The sequence below is a fragment of the Erpetoichthys calabaricus genome, chromosome 7 (assembly GCF_900747795.2).
Source record: "Erpetoichthys calabaricus chromosome 7, fErpCal1.3, whole genome shotgun sequence".
Lineage (NCBI taxonomy): Eukaryota > Metazoa > Chordata > Cladistia > Polypteriformes > Polypteridae > Erpetoichthys > Erpetoichthys calabaricus.
This window is the reverse complement of record NC_041400.2, coordinates 150606713-150628011: the sequence shown is the minus strand read 5'-3', so window position 1 is coordinate 150628011 and position 21299 is coordinate 150606713.

Below are 21299 nucleotides of genomic sequence, written 5' to 3'. Positions count from 1 at the left end.
CCCCTGATTGTTGACATGCTGCTGAGATGCCTGTACTTCCGACAAGTTCTCCTATCTCATCAGACAACTTCTGAAGCTCTGTTAGGGTGACTGTTGAGGCCCTTATTTCCCGCTTACTCAATTTGGGTGGACGGCCAAGAGTCCTGATAGTTCCAAACCTCTTCCATTTCTCAGTTATTAAGGTGATTTTGCTCCTGGGAACACTCTTGGATGTAGAAATAGTTTTATACCCTTGACCTGATCTATGTCTCATCAGTTTTATTGTGGCGGTTGAACTTCATGGGTTGGTTTTTGTCCTGACTTGCAGTGTGAGTTTGTAGGACCTTATGACCTCACATACGCAGCTGTGTGTGCCTTTCAGTTTGCCACACCTGGACTCCAATCAAGATCTGGACACATTTCAAAGATAACTAAAGCAAAAAGGATGTACCTGACTACAATTTGGAGTGCCAAAGCAAAGGGTCTGAATACTTACATGAATAAGAGAATTATGGTTTGACTTTTAATAAATTTGCAAACTTTCCTGAAAACATGTTTTCACTTTGTCATATGGGTTGGTGAGTGTAGATTGATGGGCAAAAATATTAATTTTATCCATTTAAAATTAAATCTTCAGCACAATAAAGTGTGCAGAAAGTGAAGGGGTCAGAGTACTTTTTGAATCCACTGCATATTCATTCATCCATTTTCTTGCCCACTTACTCAATTTAGGGTTGTGGTGAGCCTGTTCCTATCTTGGCAGCACCAAGAACAAGGCAGAAAACAGTAAGGAATGGGGCAATAGCCAATCACAGGCTACATTCACCACACACAGTCTCACCCACAGTGACACTAACTGAGCTAATCATTGTAATCATTGTGATTTATATTTACATATAAATTAGCATGAAGAAATATTTTTACAATCATTATATGTACACATATACAGTATGTTCATTTTTATACTGATACCTAAATAGGGAGGATCTTCTGGCACACTCTCTTGCAACACTTTGAATGGTCATTTACTTGGTAGACAGGTGAATATCTCCCTTTTAATTTGGTATTACCAAAATTTGCCTGTTTAATAATATGTCATTCACCAAAACAAAAAAGAATGGGTGGAAGCTGGTTAAGGGTAAATTTCATGTAGATGTTAGGAAGCATCTTTTCACACAGAAAACCATCGATACATGGAATACATTACTATGTGGTGTAGTTGATTACTTCCAGCTTCAAACTATTTTGCAAAGCATAGGTGAATAGAAACTGACCATTAAAATTGACAACTGAACATGCCCTCTTCAAAACTTTTTGATGTTCTCATTATTTCCACAAGTCTCAAATCCCACCCTAACCAGCTAGATAACACTGAGCAAATAATAAAACCTATGTGTCACCATATTGTGACACATAAAAAACTATTAATGATAAACTGTAACTTATCTAGGTAGGTAGCCAGCTCTCTAAGTCTTGACAGCTCTCTAAATGGTGTCCTACTATGCCAAGTGAACCAATTGCTCAACTTATTGCCTTATAAAAAGTGTCCATTTCTTGCTGCTCTTGTTTCTGAAAATAGTCACTTGTTCTTGATTATCAACTGAAATGTACTGTACCGTTAGAGTCAAGAATATAGCCAAAGATGGATCCAGTTTGTGCCATCACCATATCATGATGTCCAGCAATTTAAGAATACTTTGAAGAATTTTGGATTTGTTTTCCAATTGGGAAGTTTTAAGTTTATATACAACATGTTTAAATTCTGCTTTGTTAGATAACGTGAACAAAGGTTGTATTGCAATGTGGTGGGCAAGGGTTTGCAGATAATCTACATCTCAGTAAAAAATAAAAGGCTTTGTTTAAGGTGAGAATTTCACTTTCCTGTTTAAAGCAAATTCTTAACTGCCATCCTGGTTTAGCTCCTGTAAGAAAGTTCACTTGTCGTTAGGTTTGAATTTTTGGTTTCTGCATTCAATCTGCGTCACTCAATTATAAGCTCTTTTCTTTATGGAGAGACTTTCTCATTGGTCACATACCAATGAAGGCCAAACACTTTTTCCTCCATACTAAGTTTATTTGGCATAACTGTTTGAAAAAACAGTCTTGTCGATTTTGCTCTTCACTTTTCCACTGTGACAGGATTTAATAAGAAGTACAGTATCTCATGAGGGAATCTTTAAAAATTCTATTTTATCTGTGTAGCAATCCATCTATTTTTCTGAACATGTATTAACTAGTCAATGGTTTTATGGAATCCACAAGCTATTCCAGCAGCAGTGAGTCCAAGGCAGGAACAAACCTTGGAAGAAAGGCACTAGGCACAATTAACACACTGTTCACACTAAAGTAATGTAGTGTCTCCGATCAACACCCAAAGGATGTCTTTAGAGGATGGGAAGAAATCTGCACCAAAAAACACACATGAACAAGGCAAACATCAAGCAGAAAGCACCCTAGCTAGGAGTAATACCATTATTCAAGCAGTGTGAGGTGGTAATGCACTCACAGCAAAACAGCCCCATTGTTTTTTTTCTGTTATTAATAATAGTTTTCAAAAACAAACACATAATAAACACTATTCTTTTGGAAACATTCTTTCTAACTTTCAGTCAAAAGTTGGTCTATTTATCATTATTGAAATGCTGAAGTTATGTTACTATTACAAATTTCTGTTACCTTTTTCACAAAGCTAAAACAAGGCAGGGAGAACTGTGCCCCTTAAAATGAGACAGATTGATATAATACACGTTGTAACAGCACCTTAAGTTGAATTGACTGACATATTAAACAAGTTGGTCATGCCTTGTTGCACTTTACTACTTCATGGTCATAAATCACCACCTCAAATAATCTTCTGGAGTTGTTCCTGAAGCTGTAATCAGTGAGGTTTCATGTATGGTAAGCTAACCTATTTCACAAATGTTCACAACCAGCATGGCACCTTTGGCTAGTGAACTGAAAGAATGAGTAAAGTGTGTAGATAAGTGGTCTTCCCCTGGCCCCTCTGTTCCCTGTTTGAGGTATGGTATGGATTAGTTTAGTAACAGCCTTCTTCATATTTTTTAGACAGCCCTTTTTTAAAAATTATAACTCAAACTGCAAAGTGTCAGGTCATCACACCTCTTTATTTTTTCATGCTGCTGCTTTCAGGAGATGAATTAGTCATAGTTCACAAATCAAGATATTTATTGGTGAATGATATACCTTAAAAGATACAGAAATCCCATTGGGCTTTGAAATATTTTATACATCTGCTGGAGTTTACAAAGACCCTAAAATCCATCTGAGTCATTTCACTTGGTATTATGTTGTTAAATCGGCTATCTTAATAAGGGCATCTTTCATTTTATAACTGCTGCTTGCATTAAAAAGAAAACACATAATATTAAAACTACATTGTAATAATTTCTTAGTTCTCGGCTCTGCAAATCCCACATACAGATTTGGGTTTTTCTTCATTTCACATGTGCAAGCCATTTTGACTGTTCATTTTTACAGCCAGTTCCAAATTCAAAGCAAGGTGATAAACCTCTGTGCCTGTCGATGAGCACATTTCATCTATTAAGACACCCAGGAGAGATGCACATGCATTATGGCCTCTGCAGATTTTCTTGTTTTAATATTTCATGGCATTAAAGATGCTTAAGGTCACAGGTTTCATATTAAGGAATGTGTTAGATGAATAACAGTTTGACAAAAAAAAAACCCTATGTGAGAAGTATTTGCCTCTTGCCTGATTTTCCACATTATTGCTTAGTTTTCATGTGAATACAGACAGATCTTTTGATGGACTGCACAAATATACAGGAGAGCATCTGACAGGTAACAAAACACCATTGTTTTAAACTTCATTCATATAATTGGTGTACAAGGTCATTAATACATGCAGTTTTCAAGTCATGAAAAAGTATTGCCTATTACTGAATTTGGCACAGTTAAAGACATTAAAAGGATCAGACTTAAAACAACTCTGTCCAATGTAAATCTAACTAATTTTGGCCCTTAACATTAAGATGAAACTGTCAGCACACAAGTTCTAGAGCCACATCATGCTATGATCAAAAGTAATTATTAAAAACATTCAGTACAAAGTTGATAATGGCTAATATAAAAAGCTTTGAAACCGTTTCCTACCTAAAGCTCTGATGTCCTTGAGAACCACAGCTACTCATGTTGTTATCCGAAGAGTTGCTATGTTGCTAAAAATAATCACAAAAGGTAAAATTTTCGAAGAAGCCAGATTAAATCACAGACCAACGTCACCTTAGATGAGGTAGATGATTTTACTATCATTCCATCAACAACACTCCATATTGCTGTCCACTTCAACCACTTCCCTAGCTGCAACAAGATGGCGCCCCATTGGGCACAGCAGGCTGTATGTGCCAATGAAGAGTTATGGTGATGAGCTACAAATTAAAGAAACATGTCTAGACAGTAAAACACACACACAATTAACATTCATCCAAATATTAATAACTGCGAAGTGTGCTTGAAAAACAGGAAATATGGCATACACTGGGAATACGAGACCAAGACAAAGGCCAATTTAAAAGAAGTAAAGAAACCAAAAATACTAAATGAGAAAGCACTAGAAATAATCAATTGGCTACTGTAAAGGTGGTTAAAGCACAATGCCAAAGAACCTAATCCCTTTCTAAATGACCTTATCTTCGGGCCCACATCCAGTTATCCATCTTGGAAAATAATGGCCTACAACAAATAAGCAAACCTATATTGGAAGAGCTAAAGAAAAAATGATTAGTGTTGCGAAAAGGACAATCAGTCCAGACCTAAACCTAATTGTGATGTTGGAACAGAACCTGTAGGAAGTAGTTACAGCTTTAAATCCCACAAAAATCACAAACTGAGTCATAAGAAGAGGATGGGATAACAGTTTCTGTACTCCACTATGACAGACTGACCAGTAACTACAGGAAATAGCTGCTTACAGTCATTGGTGCTAAACACAGCTAAACTGGTCATTGAATCCAATTGAACTATTAGTTTTCCACACAAGGCACTGAGAGTTACTACATTATCCAAGAAAGTTGTGCAAGTATATGAAAAATCACCACGACACTATTGAAGCCAAGCATAAATCACATATTCTTTCTTTTTAGTCAGCTTTAGTCTGCCCTACCATCAGCTATCTGCAGAACACCCCCTAAAACAACACTGATTCTGTTGAGTCTTGCCTGACTCACTTTCCTTCTGCAATTCTCTTATTGTTCTTTCTTCCCCTTATACAGTGCGTTTCTCCAAAAGCATATGTCGATGCCTTCAGTGCTCCCTTTTACCACTTCTCCTGTCCTATCATTAAAGCTAGTCCTTCTTTGTGCTCTCAACAGTTCTTAACAGTGTCCGACATGTTATGGTATACATTTTTTGTGTTATTTCTTCCATAAAGATCCCTTTGTCTAATTGATTCAATTTGAAAAATAAGTAATATTGCAAAAACCATAGCAGGGAAAACAGCTCTTTTACTACACTGTGGATGTGTGTGTGTGTGTATGCTTGCTGAATGTATATATTCTGGGTAAACTGGGCTTTGTGGTGATTCAAACATTTCAGACTGAGCTTCGTTTATCTTGTATACTCTCAGTCTTTATTTCATCTTTAAAAGGAACTCAAAGCAAATAAAGAAAAAAATATTCAGCCACTTCAGTAAATTCAGCACAAAAAAAACCCAGTCACTTCACTCCACAACCATGTTCTCTCATATTAAGGCTCTGATATGGCTATATTTAATTTATTTGATATTTCTCTGCATATTTCACATAAAGAGGGAAATAAATGAACAATATACATAGAATTTGAAATAAAGGCGGCAGCTAAAAATAAAATTCACCTAAAATTACGTGTTGACCCAGGCTTTTGTGAAATAAAATGTAAATTAAATTGTGAAACAGCGCATGAATGTGTTCTTTTTAGCATGCTATTCAATTATTACATATTATATCTCCGCTATAAATCACTTAGTTGTTATTACCTTTCATGGTGAGTGTGATAATACATACAGAACAGCTATAAATTTATGGTAGAGATGTTCCATGTGCAAATCATAAAGTCTGCTACAGTTAATTAGGTAGTTAAAACTCCATTAGAACATAATGTAGTAGAGCAAATGTATTGACCTTGTGCACTCAGTTAACTCATTACATAAGACACTATAATTTTAGGGCAAATTGGAACTCAGATTGGAATCATCTGTCCCCAAGTGATGGAGCTACTTTAAAAATACGATAATGAATATTTTAGAAGTAATGAAAAATGCTTCTCAGACAGGTCCTTTAATAATTGCCTCACGAAGACAGTATTGTACTGTATATTACTGTATGTCACGTCTAACCTTAGCTGTGCATACATCTAAAGAAGAAAATCCAATAATGTTAGTGGATTAGAAGAATATAAATAAACCCTATGGTTAGACTTAAAAACAACAGTATTCAAGTGAAATAATTTCACTATGCTAGTGTTTAAATTCAATAATACAGTTTTTTTTTTACATTATTTTTCTAATACCAAAATCCTTCACTTGTTTAACTCATTCACTTAACATTATTATTTTATTGATTCTATCTCTTTATCTGAATTCGAATGGGAACCAATAACAACCACTGGCTTAATAGTTAACGTTTTATGTAAAAAAATATATTATAATTTTGTTCAATTAACTTATAATATTAAATCAAATTTGAAAATTCTTAATGACCAAGGTCTTATGTGGATCTGGACAATGTGAGTTTCATTTGCTGGAATAAACTGGTTCTAAGGTTTTGCCAGTTATATCAACAAAGACGTTTGCACAACAGTATATATTTTATTCTATAAGGATTTCTAGGAAATAGGTTATTTCTACAGTATTCTGGAAATGTTAAAAGGCCATTAGGGTTGGGGGCAGGAGGCTGACCTCATATTTTGTTTGACTTACCATAAATGTATATCCATAACTCCTTTTTAATTTTATATTTGCTACAATTGCCATTTCATTTTTGCCAAAGATTGCATTTAATCACTTTTGTTTTTATACATATTGACATTTAGATAGATGAGTGCTGTAAACAAAGGAACATTTTTTAAATAAGTTGTACAACAGGTTGCTGTCTATCAACAAACAGACAGTATGTGATTGCAACAGTGTCTTTAACAGTAAACAGTTTATAGTTAAATTGTCTAAGTGCCTTCTGCTGGAACAAGCCTGGCCCAGCTCTTGTCATTGACATCAGAGGAACAGTTTACACAACAAGAGATAACTGGTCAAATAATAGACTTTCAACCATTTACTGCAGATTACAACAAAAAGCTTTACTGATATGTTCAAATCAGATCTGGAGTAGAGAGGCAACAATAAATTCAAAAGGACAGCATGCTGTTTCATTTCCCATCAAAATATGGCTTTTATGACTGCAACATGTTCAATGTAAAATAGTGATTTACTTGAATTGCTTAACAATTAAGTAGAATTACCCATACAGATGTTCAGTTTACAGTAGTAATTAAGTAGGGTACCAGGTCAGAGCAGAGCACACTCACCTCTTCTGAGAAAATTTAGAGTTGCCAGCCAGCCAAATCTCATGACTATTGGACATGGAAAGAGAAGGAGAGAAGACAGAGAATTACCTGCACAAACACTGGGAAGATGTGCAAACTTCAAACAGACATTGACTGGGCCAGGAATCAAAACCAGTCTCCATAAACTGTCACACAGTAACACTAACCTCTGTCTCATCTCTATATATGATTCATTAGTCTGATTTTGAACAAAATTTATTCTGGATATACTATGTTATAAGAAGGTAAAAATTGTTTCTTCGTAGAGTATGTAACCTCCACAAATAAGATTATGAATCAAAGCATTACAAATATTATATTATTTCATCTTTCATTTCAGAATTTAGTTCTTCAAGCACATTTTTTCCCAGTGTCTTTTCTCCACATACCCAAGTACTATGGCTGTCTGTGACCATCTTCTAGAAAAATCTCTGTTTAGAAAACAGATAGATATAGAAAAATAATATAATTCGAACCTGTCAAAGCTGCACTGGGTACAAAGCAGGAATCCATAATTAATCTAACCTGCATGTCATTGGGGATGTGTGAAGAAAACTAGAGTACTCAGAGAAGACTCCCAGAGGCGCCTAAGAAGAACATGCACACTCTAAACAGTAAATGACAATGGCACAAAATTCAATCACAAGATGTAGCATCCATAAGGCAGCAGTGAAACCATGTGCCACAATATTATATTATATTATATTATATTATATTATATTATATTATATTATATTATATTATATTATATTATATTTGCTGATCATCTCACTCAGTGCCACAAGAGCAATGAAATGCTGCCATGTGAGTCAACAGGCAATCTTTGCATGGAGATTTTTGTGAAAACCCATATAAACATGAGGATAATTTATGAACTCCAAACAGATGGCAACACAGAATTTAGTCTAGGACATAGGCACTAAAAACATATGGCCCTTGCCATTTTGAACAATCTATGAGCAATTATATTTTGAAGTAATTTTATTAATATTTTTGTTGTGATTCATATATTTTAATAGTTATGTCAATATTTCAAAATCAAATTATATTTGTCATATACAAATTATACATGGAGTAGGCTACAATATGTAATAAAATGCTTAGTGGCTCAACTCCAATGACTTTTCCTTCAAAAAGAATAGTAAAAGGACAATAACAATAATACATGACTTGATAAATATGAAAAATCTTTAATAGAATTTTAAATATAATAGTAATAAACTATAACTAAATAAATAACTTAAATTGCAATGTAAGAGAATTAACAGTAAGGCATCATATTGTGCGCTGGCGCCCTGCCCGGGGTTTGTTTCCTGCCTTGCGCCCTGTGTTGGCTGGGATTTGCTCCCCCCCGTGACCCTGTAGTTACGATATAGCAGGTTGGATAATGGATGGATGGATATTGTGCTAGACACCTTCCTTATTCAAGATGCATATGGACTGTGGAGAAAAGTTCCTCCTCAGTCTCTCTAAACTGACCTTTAGGTAGCGGTTCCATGAGTACATTGCTGGAATGGCTGGTGTCACCATTGATTTTCTTTGTCCCAGTCTGACATTGCTTGGTGTAAATGCCCTCAATGTTAGGGAGTGCATACCCAGTGATGCATTCAGCTGACCACACCACTCTTTGCGGATCCTTGTGGTTCTGCTACATGCTGTTCCCAAAGAAGGCAGTAATGGTTCCTGTCAGAGTACTTTCAGTGGTGAATGAGTAGAACTTTTTTAGTAATTAGGAGGGCAGCCTGAAGTCTCCGAGGCATCTATGGTGGTAAAGTCATTGTCATGCCTTCTTTTCCAAGGCATCAAGGTGCTGTTAATGCAGAATGGGTGGTAGTGCCTCTTGCTCCCAAAGTCCAATCAGATCCTTTGTCTTGCTGAAATTCAGGAGTAAGCTGTTGTCCTCAACCCAGTGTGACAGACTCTGCACTTCATTCAGATATGCCTGATCATTGTTTTAAGATCTCAGATCATAAAATAAATAATAATCTATATAATAAAATAAATAATAATGCAATTAATACAGTAATATAAATAAAATATAAATATAATCTCTCTGTTATATTAAAAAATCTTGGGACGATACGTAACTTTTTCAGAGAGATACTTTCAAGTCCCACAAGATGAGACTTTGTGCCAAGAGATTTAACGACGCCCAGAGCCGGAAATAAAAGACAAAGAGTAGATGACAAAGTAGGACGTCGTAAAGAAGTCAAAAATGTTGGTGCGATACACACGCAGAGCAGGTTAGAGATAATGAAAGTACTAAAATTCGAAAGTCTCAAAAAAAGGATAATAAAGATTGCATTAGCGCAAACAATCGGAAATTACAGAACAGTGATCAAATATATTATTTGGATTAAAACTTTAAGTCTGAGACTTGTAGATCATCTAATGTGTGTTGCCATCAGAGAAAAGTAGTGTTTTTTTCCCAATGAAGGGGTGTATCCACGAGAATTAAAAGATTTGTTGTCTGGTGAAAGTGAAATCCACATACAGAGATGCAAAGTGGCTGGCGCATAGCACAGGCTGGGGGGTTGGCGAGCAAGGGGCAAAGCCCCCTAGTATTTAAATAAATATATAATAATAAAATAAATACATAATATTTTCACAAGGAGTTTAACATTCTCCTTGCGTGTGCATGGGTTTTCCTTCTGCATCCTCAAAGACATTTGTTTTGTTAACTGGTGATTTGAAATTGTCCTTGGCTGGGTGTGTGCCCTTTAATACACTAAGGCCCTATTTACTGCTGATTTCTGTCTTACACCCAATGCAGCGTGTACAGGCCCCAGCCTCCTTTGACGCTAAAGTGGATCAAATGGGTTTGAAAATGTTATGTCTGTTGACAAAAATTGCCAATCACTATGCACAGGGGTTGCTAAGTTTAATATATTTGAGTGTATAATCATTACAAATTTTAATATTTTATATTTTTCCCTATCTGCTATTATTAGACAATTTTTAACATTAGATATACAATTTCTAATATAAATAGATTCAATGCTATCAATTTTGTACATTAAATGTTTGCTTCACTTACAGCTCCCTAGGTATCAATACAATACAATTTATTTCTGCATAGCCCAAAATCACACATGAAGTGCCGTAATGGGCTTTAATAGGCCTGCCTTTTGATAGCCCCACAGCCTTGACTCTCTAAGAAGACAAGGAAAAACTCCCAAAAAACACTTGTAGAGAAAATAATGGAAGAAACCTTGGGAAAGGCAGTTCAAAGAGAGACCCCTTTCCAGGTAGGTTGGGCATGCGGTGGCTGTCAAAAAAAAAGTAGGTAAATACAATACAATATACAGAACAGAACACAAGTAATCCTCAATACAATATAAAGATTACAAGCACAGAGCAGAATTTAACAGTAGATGATATCACATAATCCATCCATCCATTATCCAACCCGTTGAATCCGATATCACATAATAAGATTTGTATTTGTTCAGAGTCCTGGAGACCTAGGCCATCAAGCTACCTCCCCCTATTTGCCATTCCACAGCTGAGTCAGCGCTGGGCCAGTCAATCTGATGAAAGAATCCCAAATAGGAAATATTAATTATGGACCATTACATAAACCACTTTTTTTTAACATCCCTAACGCACATCTTAGTGTCTCTCAAGGCCTATGGATTTCTTAATTCCTTCTTGTGGCATCTCTCTTTCCCATGTCTTGATCACGGTGTCACTCCCTGGGCTGTGATTTGCCTATTAATAATGCCATGGCAATAAAAAGTTTTACAGTATATCTAATGGCAAATTACTGCCATGTTTGACTTCATGTGAACATTCTTATACTACAATAATATGCATTACATGATTAATTCCACAGCCTATTAGGTTTAAAACTAAAGAATTTAAATTTAAATTATTTTTTTAATCAAAAGTCATAATTAATACTTTAAAAGGATTTGGTTAAATCTACTTCAAAACTAAATGGCATTCAAACCAAAAACATTTTAAGAGCCATTTTAAAATTCAAAGGAAAATGGAAACACATGCAGAAGTATGAGACTCCAACAAATAAAGGGAAATGCTGCAGAAAGCACTTCATGTTTGTAATACGAGATCAAGAATAATGGAGGCCAATTTCCCAAAGTTGATTTTAAATGTTCTACTCTGCTGGTATGAATGTACCCCCTTGAGACAATATACAGTAAGATCACTTTAAACTTCTTTTCACTTTGACTAAACACAGTACATTTTTATAAAGGGATTTCAGAATAGCCCCATCCTGGACTTGCACCCAATCCATCGCTGGTTACTGCTTGCTCACTCATAGAGGTCCCAGTCATACGGCATGAGGAGTGTTATGTGCTTTTGTTAGGGTTACATTGAGTTCATGCCAATTGTAAAAAAGTAATTTGAAAATGTTTATGGAGGTAAAGTCTCTTATGAACTGGTCCTTCGCTTACAGAGATGGTTCATACAAAATCTTTGAATAAATTACAATGTAAAAAAAATAATTAAAAAAAAAAAAACTTTATGAATCTTCAAGATATAACCAATTCAGTAATTCAGTCTTCTGACTTGGAAACCTCTTATGTAAAAGGGTGATGCCAATTCGTCATGTGAAATATTGTTTGTCAAATGTGATTGTTCGGAAAGCTATTTATGTTTATGATAAAACATGAAGAATAACAGAGATGTATTGCCTAAATACTGTTTCAAAACTGGGAAATATTTACTCGAAATGTACACGCTTGAGACAATACGAGGTGACTTTAGGCTCTCCTTGACAAAGTCTAAACAAAGAAGCTTGATAAAGCACAAAGAGATAAGATGCAGGTTTAAGCCTATTTATATTTATAATTCCAGTTAATCCGGTTTCCACTTGTTGCCTGCTTTATAGGACTGCTCATAAAGTTTGATTGTCTGTTTTGTGGAAGAGCCCAAGTCTTTGTCTATCTGTATGACACAAGGAGTAATACTGATACTTTAATTTTACATAATATACAAAAACATAATAGATAAAATGTGTAAGTATCACAACAGTTTAGCCTACCTCTTTACACAGAATTCTCTGGGAGTACAGAGGGAACCTGCCTAAATGGAGATTAAGAACTTTGAGTGTCTCAAAGATAGTTTTCTTCTTTCTGCAGGAAGGAACCAGAAGTTTGAAGACCAGTACATGCTCCAAAAATAAGACTGGAAACCCTGGACCCCAAACAAGTCCAAGAACGGAGACCACAAATTTTAAGCATGTAACATCACTCTGGTAGATTCCACAGGGAGCTGAGGAACCTCCACTTCCAGTCACACTCCATGAGGTATAAAATCAGAGCATCTGAAATGGATGATATTTTGAGGCACATGGTAATGAAAAGCTTAGCTCTGCATTAAAGGCTGCTTTAGACATCCTTGCAGGGAATTAAAACATTTTCTGGCCATGCAGAGTCTGATAATTAACATAGTCAAAGGCTTTTAATGACGACCATTAGCATATCTAACCTTATGAGCTTACTCTGGAGCCTTATGTCTTGGTTTTACATACACCCCCTGGTGGTCAAAGTATATTCATATGTCTGCTTTATACCTGAATCAGAATCAGAATACCTTATTAAACCTAAAGGAAACTACTTATGTTATAACTGTACTGATAGACAATGGCACAAGTAACATGAAGACCAAATATAAAAAATAAGCATATAAAGTAAAATAGAATATAAATAACAAAATAAACGGCAATAAATCCTCATTTAGTATGCTCTATGGGTATGCAATCAATTAAATATAATAGATACTATACACCTGAGTCTCTTACCAATTCCCTAATTTACTAAACAGAAGAGAACACTGAGGAGAAACTATTTCACATAATAATATTGCACATTTTGAGTTATTCACATAAGAAACAACAGACAAGTTATTGCACGTCTAAGTAATTGAAAAAGTCTACTGCTACAAACGCTTCTCTGACCAACCACAATACTATGAAGCGAGTGATAAGCGTCTTCAATAATAAACTGAAGCTTAGGCAACATTCTCCAATCTGCCACAGTTTCTGAGCTGTCCAGTTTCTCTCATACCACAGAGCCAACCTTCTGAATCAGTCTGTTAAACCTCTTAAGGTCTGCTGCCTTCATGTTGCTCCCTCAGCCTGCCACAGTGAAAAAATAGCTCTGGTAACCACGCACTCTTAGAAAATCCGCAGCATAGTGTTGCAGACCCTAAAAGATCTAAAACGTTGTAAGTCTGTGTAGGAAATACACCCTACTTTGACCCTTCTTATATATGGCAGTGAGTTCTTAAACCAGTCTAACTTACTGTTCATATACAACCCCAGGTACCTGCAGTCCTGAACGATCTCCACATTCACACCCCTAATAGACAGAAGAGTAACTGGAGTTTGTGTTCTTCTCAAATCCACTACCAGTTCTTTAGTTTTACTGGACTCCATTTTGCTCCAGATGTGTACTTTATAATAATTCTATGGAGTAGTGAATTCTTAGTTAACATTTTTAGACTACCTTCAGTAAACTCATCTGATATATCACATTTTCTATTCCTCATTTTCTAGTTTACAGTAGGAAATACAACTTTGCAATCTCCATAATATTTTAAAATAATCCCTAATGCAAAATAAAACAGGTAATTGAATGGCTACCAGCTGTTCCATGGTCTGCTTAAATAACACTAACTAGACTGAAAAATGTGAGCAACTTGATTACAAATTCAGCAATGTTTCTGTGCCTGAAAAAGAAAACAGTCAGACGAAAAAGTAAAGTTTGATCAAATCTCAGCGAAAAGTAATTTCTAGATGTGAAAAGCATCCATTAAGGCCAATTGCTCAACTAGCACTATATCCACATTACAATACTTATTTCTCAATTTCATATTTTGCTCAGATTGTATTTGCCTGTCTTCACATTTCACATTCATAAGTACAAGGGACCTGTACCTAACTATAATGTGAATGTGCCTGTTCTCTGAAATGGCACGCATGTGCATGAGTCATCTGTGTCACCAACCACAAAAAACATCATATTTGTGAGACAACTCATGGTAGATGTTGCTGTTTTTGCAGCTATTGCTGGACTGCTGTAACAAGAGATGTGTAGGTACGAGAAAGGAACTAGCAATGGGTCGACCGTGACTGTTGTCACAGCTGTAGCTCTCCTCCATTGTTGTTTTGCTGTGGCGCCGGTGTTAGCTGATGACGACAGCAATCAGCACAAGCCAATAGGCAAAAAACCACCAGAATTCCAATCTGACCGCTCTCATTCAAGTCGCATAACTACAAATCAGATACAAATCCAATCTAGGACCACATATAAAATTGACTCGGATCTGAAAAGATCAGGTTTCTGTGTCCACACAGACTTGAATACATCACAATAAGGCAAATATTTGATTTCAGTCATTTCAGTTTGGTAATGTGAACGTAATCTATATGTCCAAAAGTTAAGGGTGTGCAAAGGTTCTGAAGAAACCTTGACAGAAAAAATGACTCTGCTTAAATTTCATGTTCTTAAATTTTATTTCAACCTTATTATTCAACAGTATAAAATTAATTATTAAGAAACTACATCTTTTTTCATATTTTATCATAATGCATGGACTATATAAAATATATATAATAATTATTATAGAACAAGTTTACAGAAACAATTTTCTTTAAGCTAAGCAGGCCAAAAAGCCAAAGGTATATTTTTTGATTTATATTCACGCAGTAGTTGCAGCACTGGCAACCCTACCTGGTTTTAGCAAATCATACAGGATCTGGGGTCATTCCCTAAATTCCCACTGGGAGTTAAACTCTTTAGAAGAGGTAATCAGCTACTGAACGAATTATAATAAAAACACTGTGGTACTTTTCAAAGAGTGTCTCACTTCCCTCTGCTTTATTTCTCATCAGAGTCCAACAAGAACTCAGTCAGGGGTTAAGGATAGGCCCTCAGAGGCCACTTGACATCTGTTCAGGCTGTGTCTTTTTGAAATGTTTCTCTGTCCTTCAGGGACCAGCCTGCTGAGAATGGTGGTGTCATTCCCGGTGAAGGGAGAGAAAACAGTGCCTTGATGATAGATCAAGTGAAGGCAGAAAAGAGAGAAGTGGGGATTACATGTCAGCTAATGAGAATGAAAAGAAAAACACTAAGTTTCTCATAATGTGGAAAGGTGTAGGGGAAGAATGTAAACTGAAAGGATGTTTTTTGTGTGATTAACAAACACATCATGGAGTGCCACCACGGTCTGAATTGGGTATCTGATCCATGAAATTCCAGACTGAGTGACATGATATTACACAAGTTACCCATAGGTATTGATGGATAAAAATGAAAAGAGAAACAAACGGTTTTATTTTCTGTATACTATGGTTTCCAAAATTCTTTCCTGTGTTATCCATGCAGTTATTTCTTTAAACTACTGATTCATCTGAAATGCATTTCAAGGAAGAAACTGTTACATATAGTGACCTGGCTATCAGTGCTTACTAATGCAAAATAAATGATTGTTTTGCACATTCTCTGTATGTTTTTCTGACTTTTCTATGGGTATTATAGTTAACCTCTTAAATTCTAAAGATGTGGAGGTTTGGTAGAATACTGGCTCTGTATGCGCTGGGCACGAGTGAATGAGAGAGTACAGTATGCACGGATTGGTGCCCAATTCAGTGGAATGGCAGTGCAGTGAGTAGCAATGACTGCTTCAGAGTTGTTAAACCTTAATTAGATTCACAGTTAAGGTGTTTTGTGCTTTGGGTTTAAACATCTCCCTGTGTCTGGGTGTATATCCTCATTTTATTCAACAGGTTAAAGGCATGAGGTTCATTTAAATAACAAATGTGTATGAGTAAGTGTGGATGTATATGTGACTGTGCTCTCTGATACTGTATACTAGCCTGATGTCCAAGACTTGTTCTTTATTTTGACCTGCTGCTGCTAACAAGGATTCCAGGTCTCTGAAATCACAAAAAGGAAAAAGTGGGATTTAAATAATGGATGAATGACAAACTACATTCAAGAAACTTTCCATTAATTTAGCCATCCATTTTCAGAACCAGTTTTTCCATTACAGAGTTGCTGAGGAACAAGAGCCTGAGAGTTGCAGATCAGAGACATGTCAAATGACCTAATTTACAGATTTACAGTACATATTATCTACTTAGAAACATACGTGTAATGCAGGTTTTGAAATTCTAGTTTAGTCAGTAAATATAATGTGATTAAAAGAACTTAAAACGATGAGTTAAACTCCTCAGTTACTGGGAAATGCAGATTACAGAAATGTATCACTTTGTACTGCATTACACTCAACTCTCCTGGTGAAGCTGGTTGTAGTAATAAAGGGCTGAAAAACAGTAGGAACATTAGCAAGACCAAAGGGCATTGCTAAGTATGTACAATGTCATGTTGCTATACTAAATTCACATACTCCAGCAACAGCATACTGATAAAAAACAATATTAAATTAAAGAGTGATAACAATGCAGGTATAACAGACAGTAACTTTGTATAATGTTAACGTTTACACCCAAGGTGGAATTGAAGAGTCGCATAGTGTGGGGGAGGAACAATCTCCTCAGTCTGTCAGTGGAGCAGGACAGTGACAGCAGTCTGTCGCTGAAGCTGCTCCTCAGTCTGGAGATGACACTGTTCAGTGGATTCTCCATGATTGACAGGAGCCTGCTCAGTGCCCGTTGCTCTGCCACAGATGTCAAATAAAGTATATATCTATCTAAATTCAGTTTTTTCTCATCCAGTTTACATATTTATGGGTATATGTACACTACACCCTTTAAAAATTCACGGCTGTCTAATTTATTCCAGAATTGCAGAAATGTGAGGCATAAGGTAAACATTTTCAGAGACGATTTTAAGGGCTCTGTAACAATGCCAGGGGACAAGGCAATATACTTTTTATTTTAGAGAACAACAAGCTGAGATTCATGATGCTTTTTTCCAAAATTCATTATTTTATATTAATTTAATCACCATTCCAGCATAACTGGTCAGTCAGTCAGTCATTATCCAACCCGCTATATCCTAACACAGGGTCACGGAGGTCTGCTGGAGCCAATCCCAGCCAGCACAGGGCGCAAGGCAGGAACAAATTCCGGGCAGGGCGCTAGGCCACCACAGGGCACACACATACACCCACCAAGCACACACTAGGGACAATTTAGGATTGCCAATGTACCTAACCTGCATGTCTTTGGACTGTGGGAGGAGACCGGAGCACCCAAAGGAAACCCACGCAGACACGGGGAGAACATGCAAACTCCACGCAGGGAGGACCTGGGAAGCGAACCCGGGTCTCCTTGCTGCAAGGAAGCAGAGCTACCACTGCACCACCGTGCTGCCCAGTATAACTGGTGCTAATGATTTTATTCATTTGTTCCCTTCTGGGGCCAAGCAGGCATGCTGAGATGTCCTGACTAAATGCAGTAAAACCTAAGCCTAAAAAAATCTTGTCACTCTTTCATTTGTCAAAAGAGCTCCCCATTTCAATAGTGAGTAATGTGGCTTGGAGAAAATGCAGACTGCATACAGAGAATTCAACTAAAAGACTTATTGTGCTAATGACTGAATGTCCAAATCTACAAAGCCTAATTTTTACAAACGTTAATTCTTAAGAACTGCATTTTTTCCCGCCAAGTTAATTTTTTCAGCATGTTAAATTCAGCTTTGATAAATGATGTTTACAGCAGTGACATCACTTGGGTTTGTGTCACCCAGTGTGGTAACCAAAGCCAGATTAAGACCCCCTCAGGCCCCTAAGTGACCTGATGAATAGAGCTCCTTAAGAGAGAGTTGATCATATGTTAAACAATGCAGCACACAGACAACTGTCTGTTTAATGCAGTGTGGTAATTTCTACTATTAATTTTGTGCAGACATTCGATCGTTTCATCAAGGGCAGGAACCGCATTGATGATTTTAGCCCACAGACTGTGGATTATTTTATTAAACAGAGGGTGGGTGTCCCCCTTAGAGATTTCAGCCCGAAACACTGCACAAAGACAGTCATGTGGGTGTCTCCCACTCTGATGGTGTCAGCCAGTGAGGTTCACACCCCCCTAGTTATGCCTCTAGTTTATAGGACAGCTGCCAAGCATTTAATGAAGTGCGCTTAGCAGGAAAGCTTCACTTAAATTGTCAGGCTGAGCTTAGCTGAGCTGGTTTCAGTTGTACCAAAGAGGACTGGGGCAAGTTGGGCTTGGTAACTGAGGCAATTAATATTACTTCTTAGCCTGTTCCATTCCATGCTAAAGATGAGGCTTAGTGTAGTGTTGTGGATTGAGAGTACATGAAATTAATATTCGATGAGAAACAAAACTTTGTACAAAGGTTCAGAGGATTATTATAGTATAGCTAATGTTGTTGCATCCTTGTTAAAATTAATCAATCTGTTCATTACAAATTAGTAAAAAATTTTAACTTTAACTATAGATTAAAAACTCCAAGAATTAGTAATATACAACAGTTAAATTATATCATTCATCATCATCTTTTTCTTTTTTTACCTCTATCATTTAAATTGACAGAAGTTAGAAGTTAGATTCAATCATAACCTTGTTTATTTGGAATTCGAAACATTCACATATCCAAAGGGCAACTCTACAAAGACCTAAGGCAGAAGGTGTCATGGCTCTACCTAACTTTCAATTTTATTACTGGGCGGAAAATATACAAGCTATAAAAACTTGGCCACGGACACAAATAGATGAACATACACAGGCTTGGTCCGCAATAGAAGTAAAATCCTGAAGTATTTCTTTATATTCCTTACTTTGTACACCAGTAAATACAAGTTATCTCCAATATACTAACAACACAATTGTGCTTCATTCACTAAGAATATGGAACCAATGTAGAAAGTACTTCAAGACAGAGAAGCTTTTACTTGTGGCACCTTTGCATGATAAGCACCTTTTTCCACCCTCTCAAACGTATGCAGTTTTTAATGTCTGGAAAACATCTGGGATTAAATCACAGTAGACATCTGTATATAGACGTCTTCGCATCCTATGAACAATTACACTCCAAATTTTACTTTCCAGCAACACATTTCTTTTACTACCTCCAAATCAGAAACTTTGCTAAACAAAATCTGCCCAGTTTTCCTCACCTTCCTCCTACTTCTATTCTGGAAAAAACAGTATCAGTATTTAGTGTAGTGAGCAGTATTTAGGACTCAGACAGCATCTCTCTAATATACAAAAACATTTTACAGTCCATCCCTTTCAAAGATCCAAGAGGACAGTGGGAAAAGGATCTCTCACTCAACAGAATTCACTCGAGCTCCTTATGCGAAAAGCATACAATTATTCAAATTAAAATCATCTATCAAACACATCTGTCTCGTTTAAAATTGTCCAAAATGCTTTCAGTGCAAGATCCAACCTGCGAACGTTGCAATCAAGTTCCAGCCTCACTGGGTCACATGTTTTGGGCATGCACCAAATTAACATCATTCTCGACCAAAATCTTTAAATGCCTTTCAGACAACCTTGGTGTCACAATCCCTCCTACCCCATTAACAGCTGTGTTTGGTGTACTCCCAGATGGACTTAAAGTGGAGAAGGACAAACAAACTGTTATTGCCTTTACTTCACTTTTGGAATGTAGACTTATCTTGCTCAACTGGAAGAATCCTATTTCACTTCTTTTAAGTCAGTGGGTAACTGAAGTTATATATTATTTGCAATTGGAAAAAAATCAAATTCTCACTTAGAGGATCTGTGCAAAACCTTTTTAAAACCTGGCAGGATCTAATCAATAACATTTTAGAATAAGCATTTAAATTGAAGAAGTGGATGCTCTTACCTTTTTTATTCTATTTATTTATTTTTTCATAGGTGGGGTTGCTTTGTTTTTGATTTGAACTTAGTTTTGTCAAATTTGACTTACTTGTATGGAATGTTATTTGCTTTTACTAAATTCAATAAAATGTAAAAAAAAAAAATCAAATATTTGTTAAAAATTGTAAAAGCCATACTGACCATTGAAAACAACAAATAATATATTTTTTACAGTTACATTTTTAGTTTATTTGTTCTCATTGTTTTTTCAATGAGCGGAAAAAGAAAACTACATAGTAATAAATAGTAGATAATAAAAGTATGTGCCATAAAAGTTAAAATCATTATTTATTGAAAGTACCAATTTTTATGCAAGTAAACCTCTTAACATTAAGTAGCACAGAGATGCACTCTTAAAATCTCAATGAACTGGGTGCTGACATATATGTAGAGTTTTAAAACTAGTAACACAAAAATTATTTAGAAAGAAAGCCCGTTGTCATTTTTGTTACAGTCCATACTGTATATGCCATGACAATATGTGATGTCAATTTCTAACCTGCTTAATCCAGACCAGGGTCGTGGGGGAAAACTGGAGCCTGGAGTAAATGTATGTATAATGTATTCATAAAGAGTAACATACAGTATAGTAAATAGATTCAGTTGCACATCTCAATAAATTGCAACTAACAGCATTCAGATTCTTTATTAGTGCTTTTCTCACTAGTGAGATATATTAAAAATACAAAATAGTTTATAATTGAGGATCTGCCAGTAAAATAGAAACACTGATTATACAATGTGGCAAGTATGGTCTAATACACATTCTGATGATTTTCATACAGATGTTTGTAGCTACATTCAATGCATAAAAACTCAGTTTTCTTTCAACAACCCTGTAGGATAGTCAGTGGAGAGATTATTCTTTGAAAACCTGATGAAAACTTAGATTGTTCATAAACAATATTGTTAAAGGACAGCATCAACCCCTTGGAATTTCCTGATGACTACAGATTTG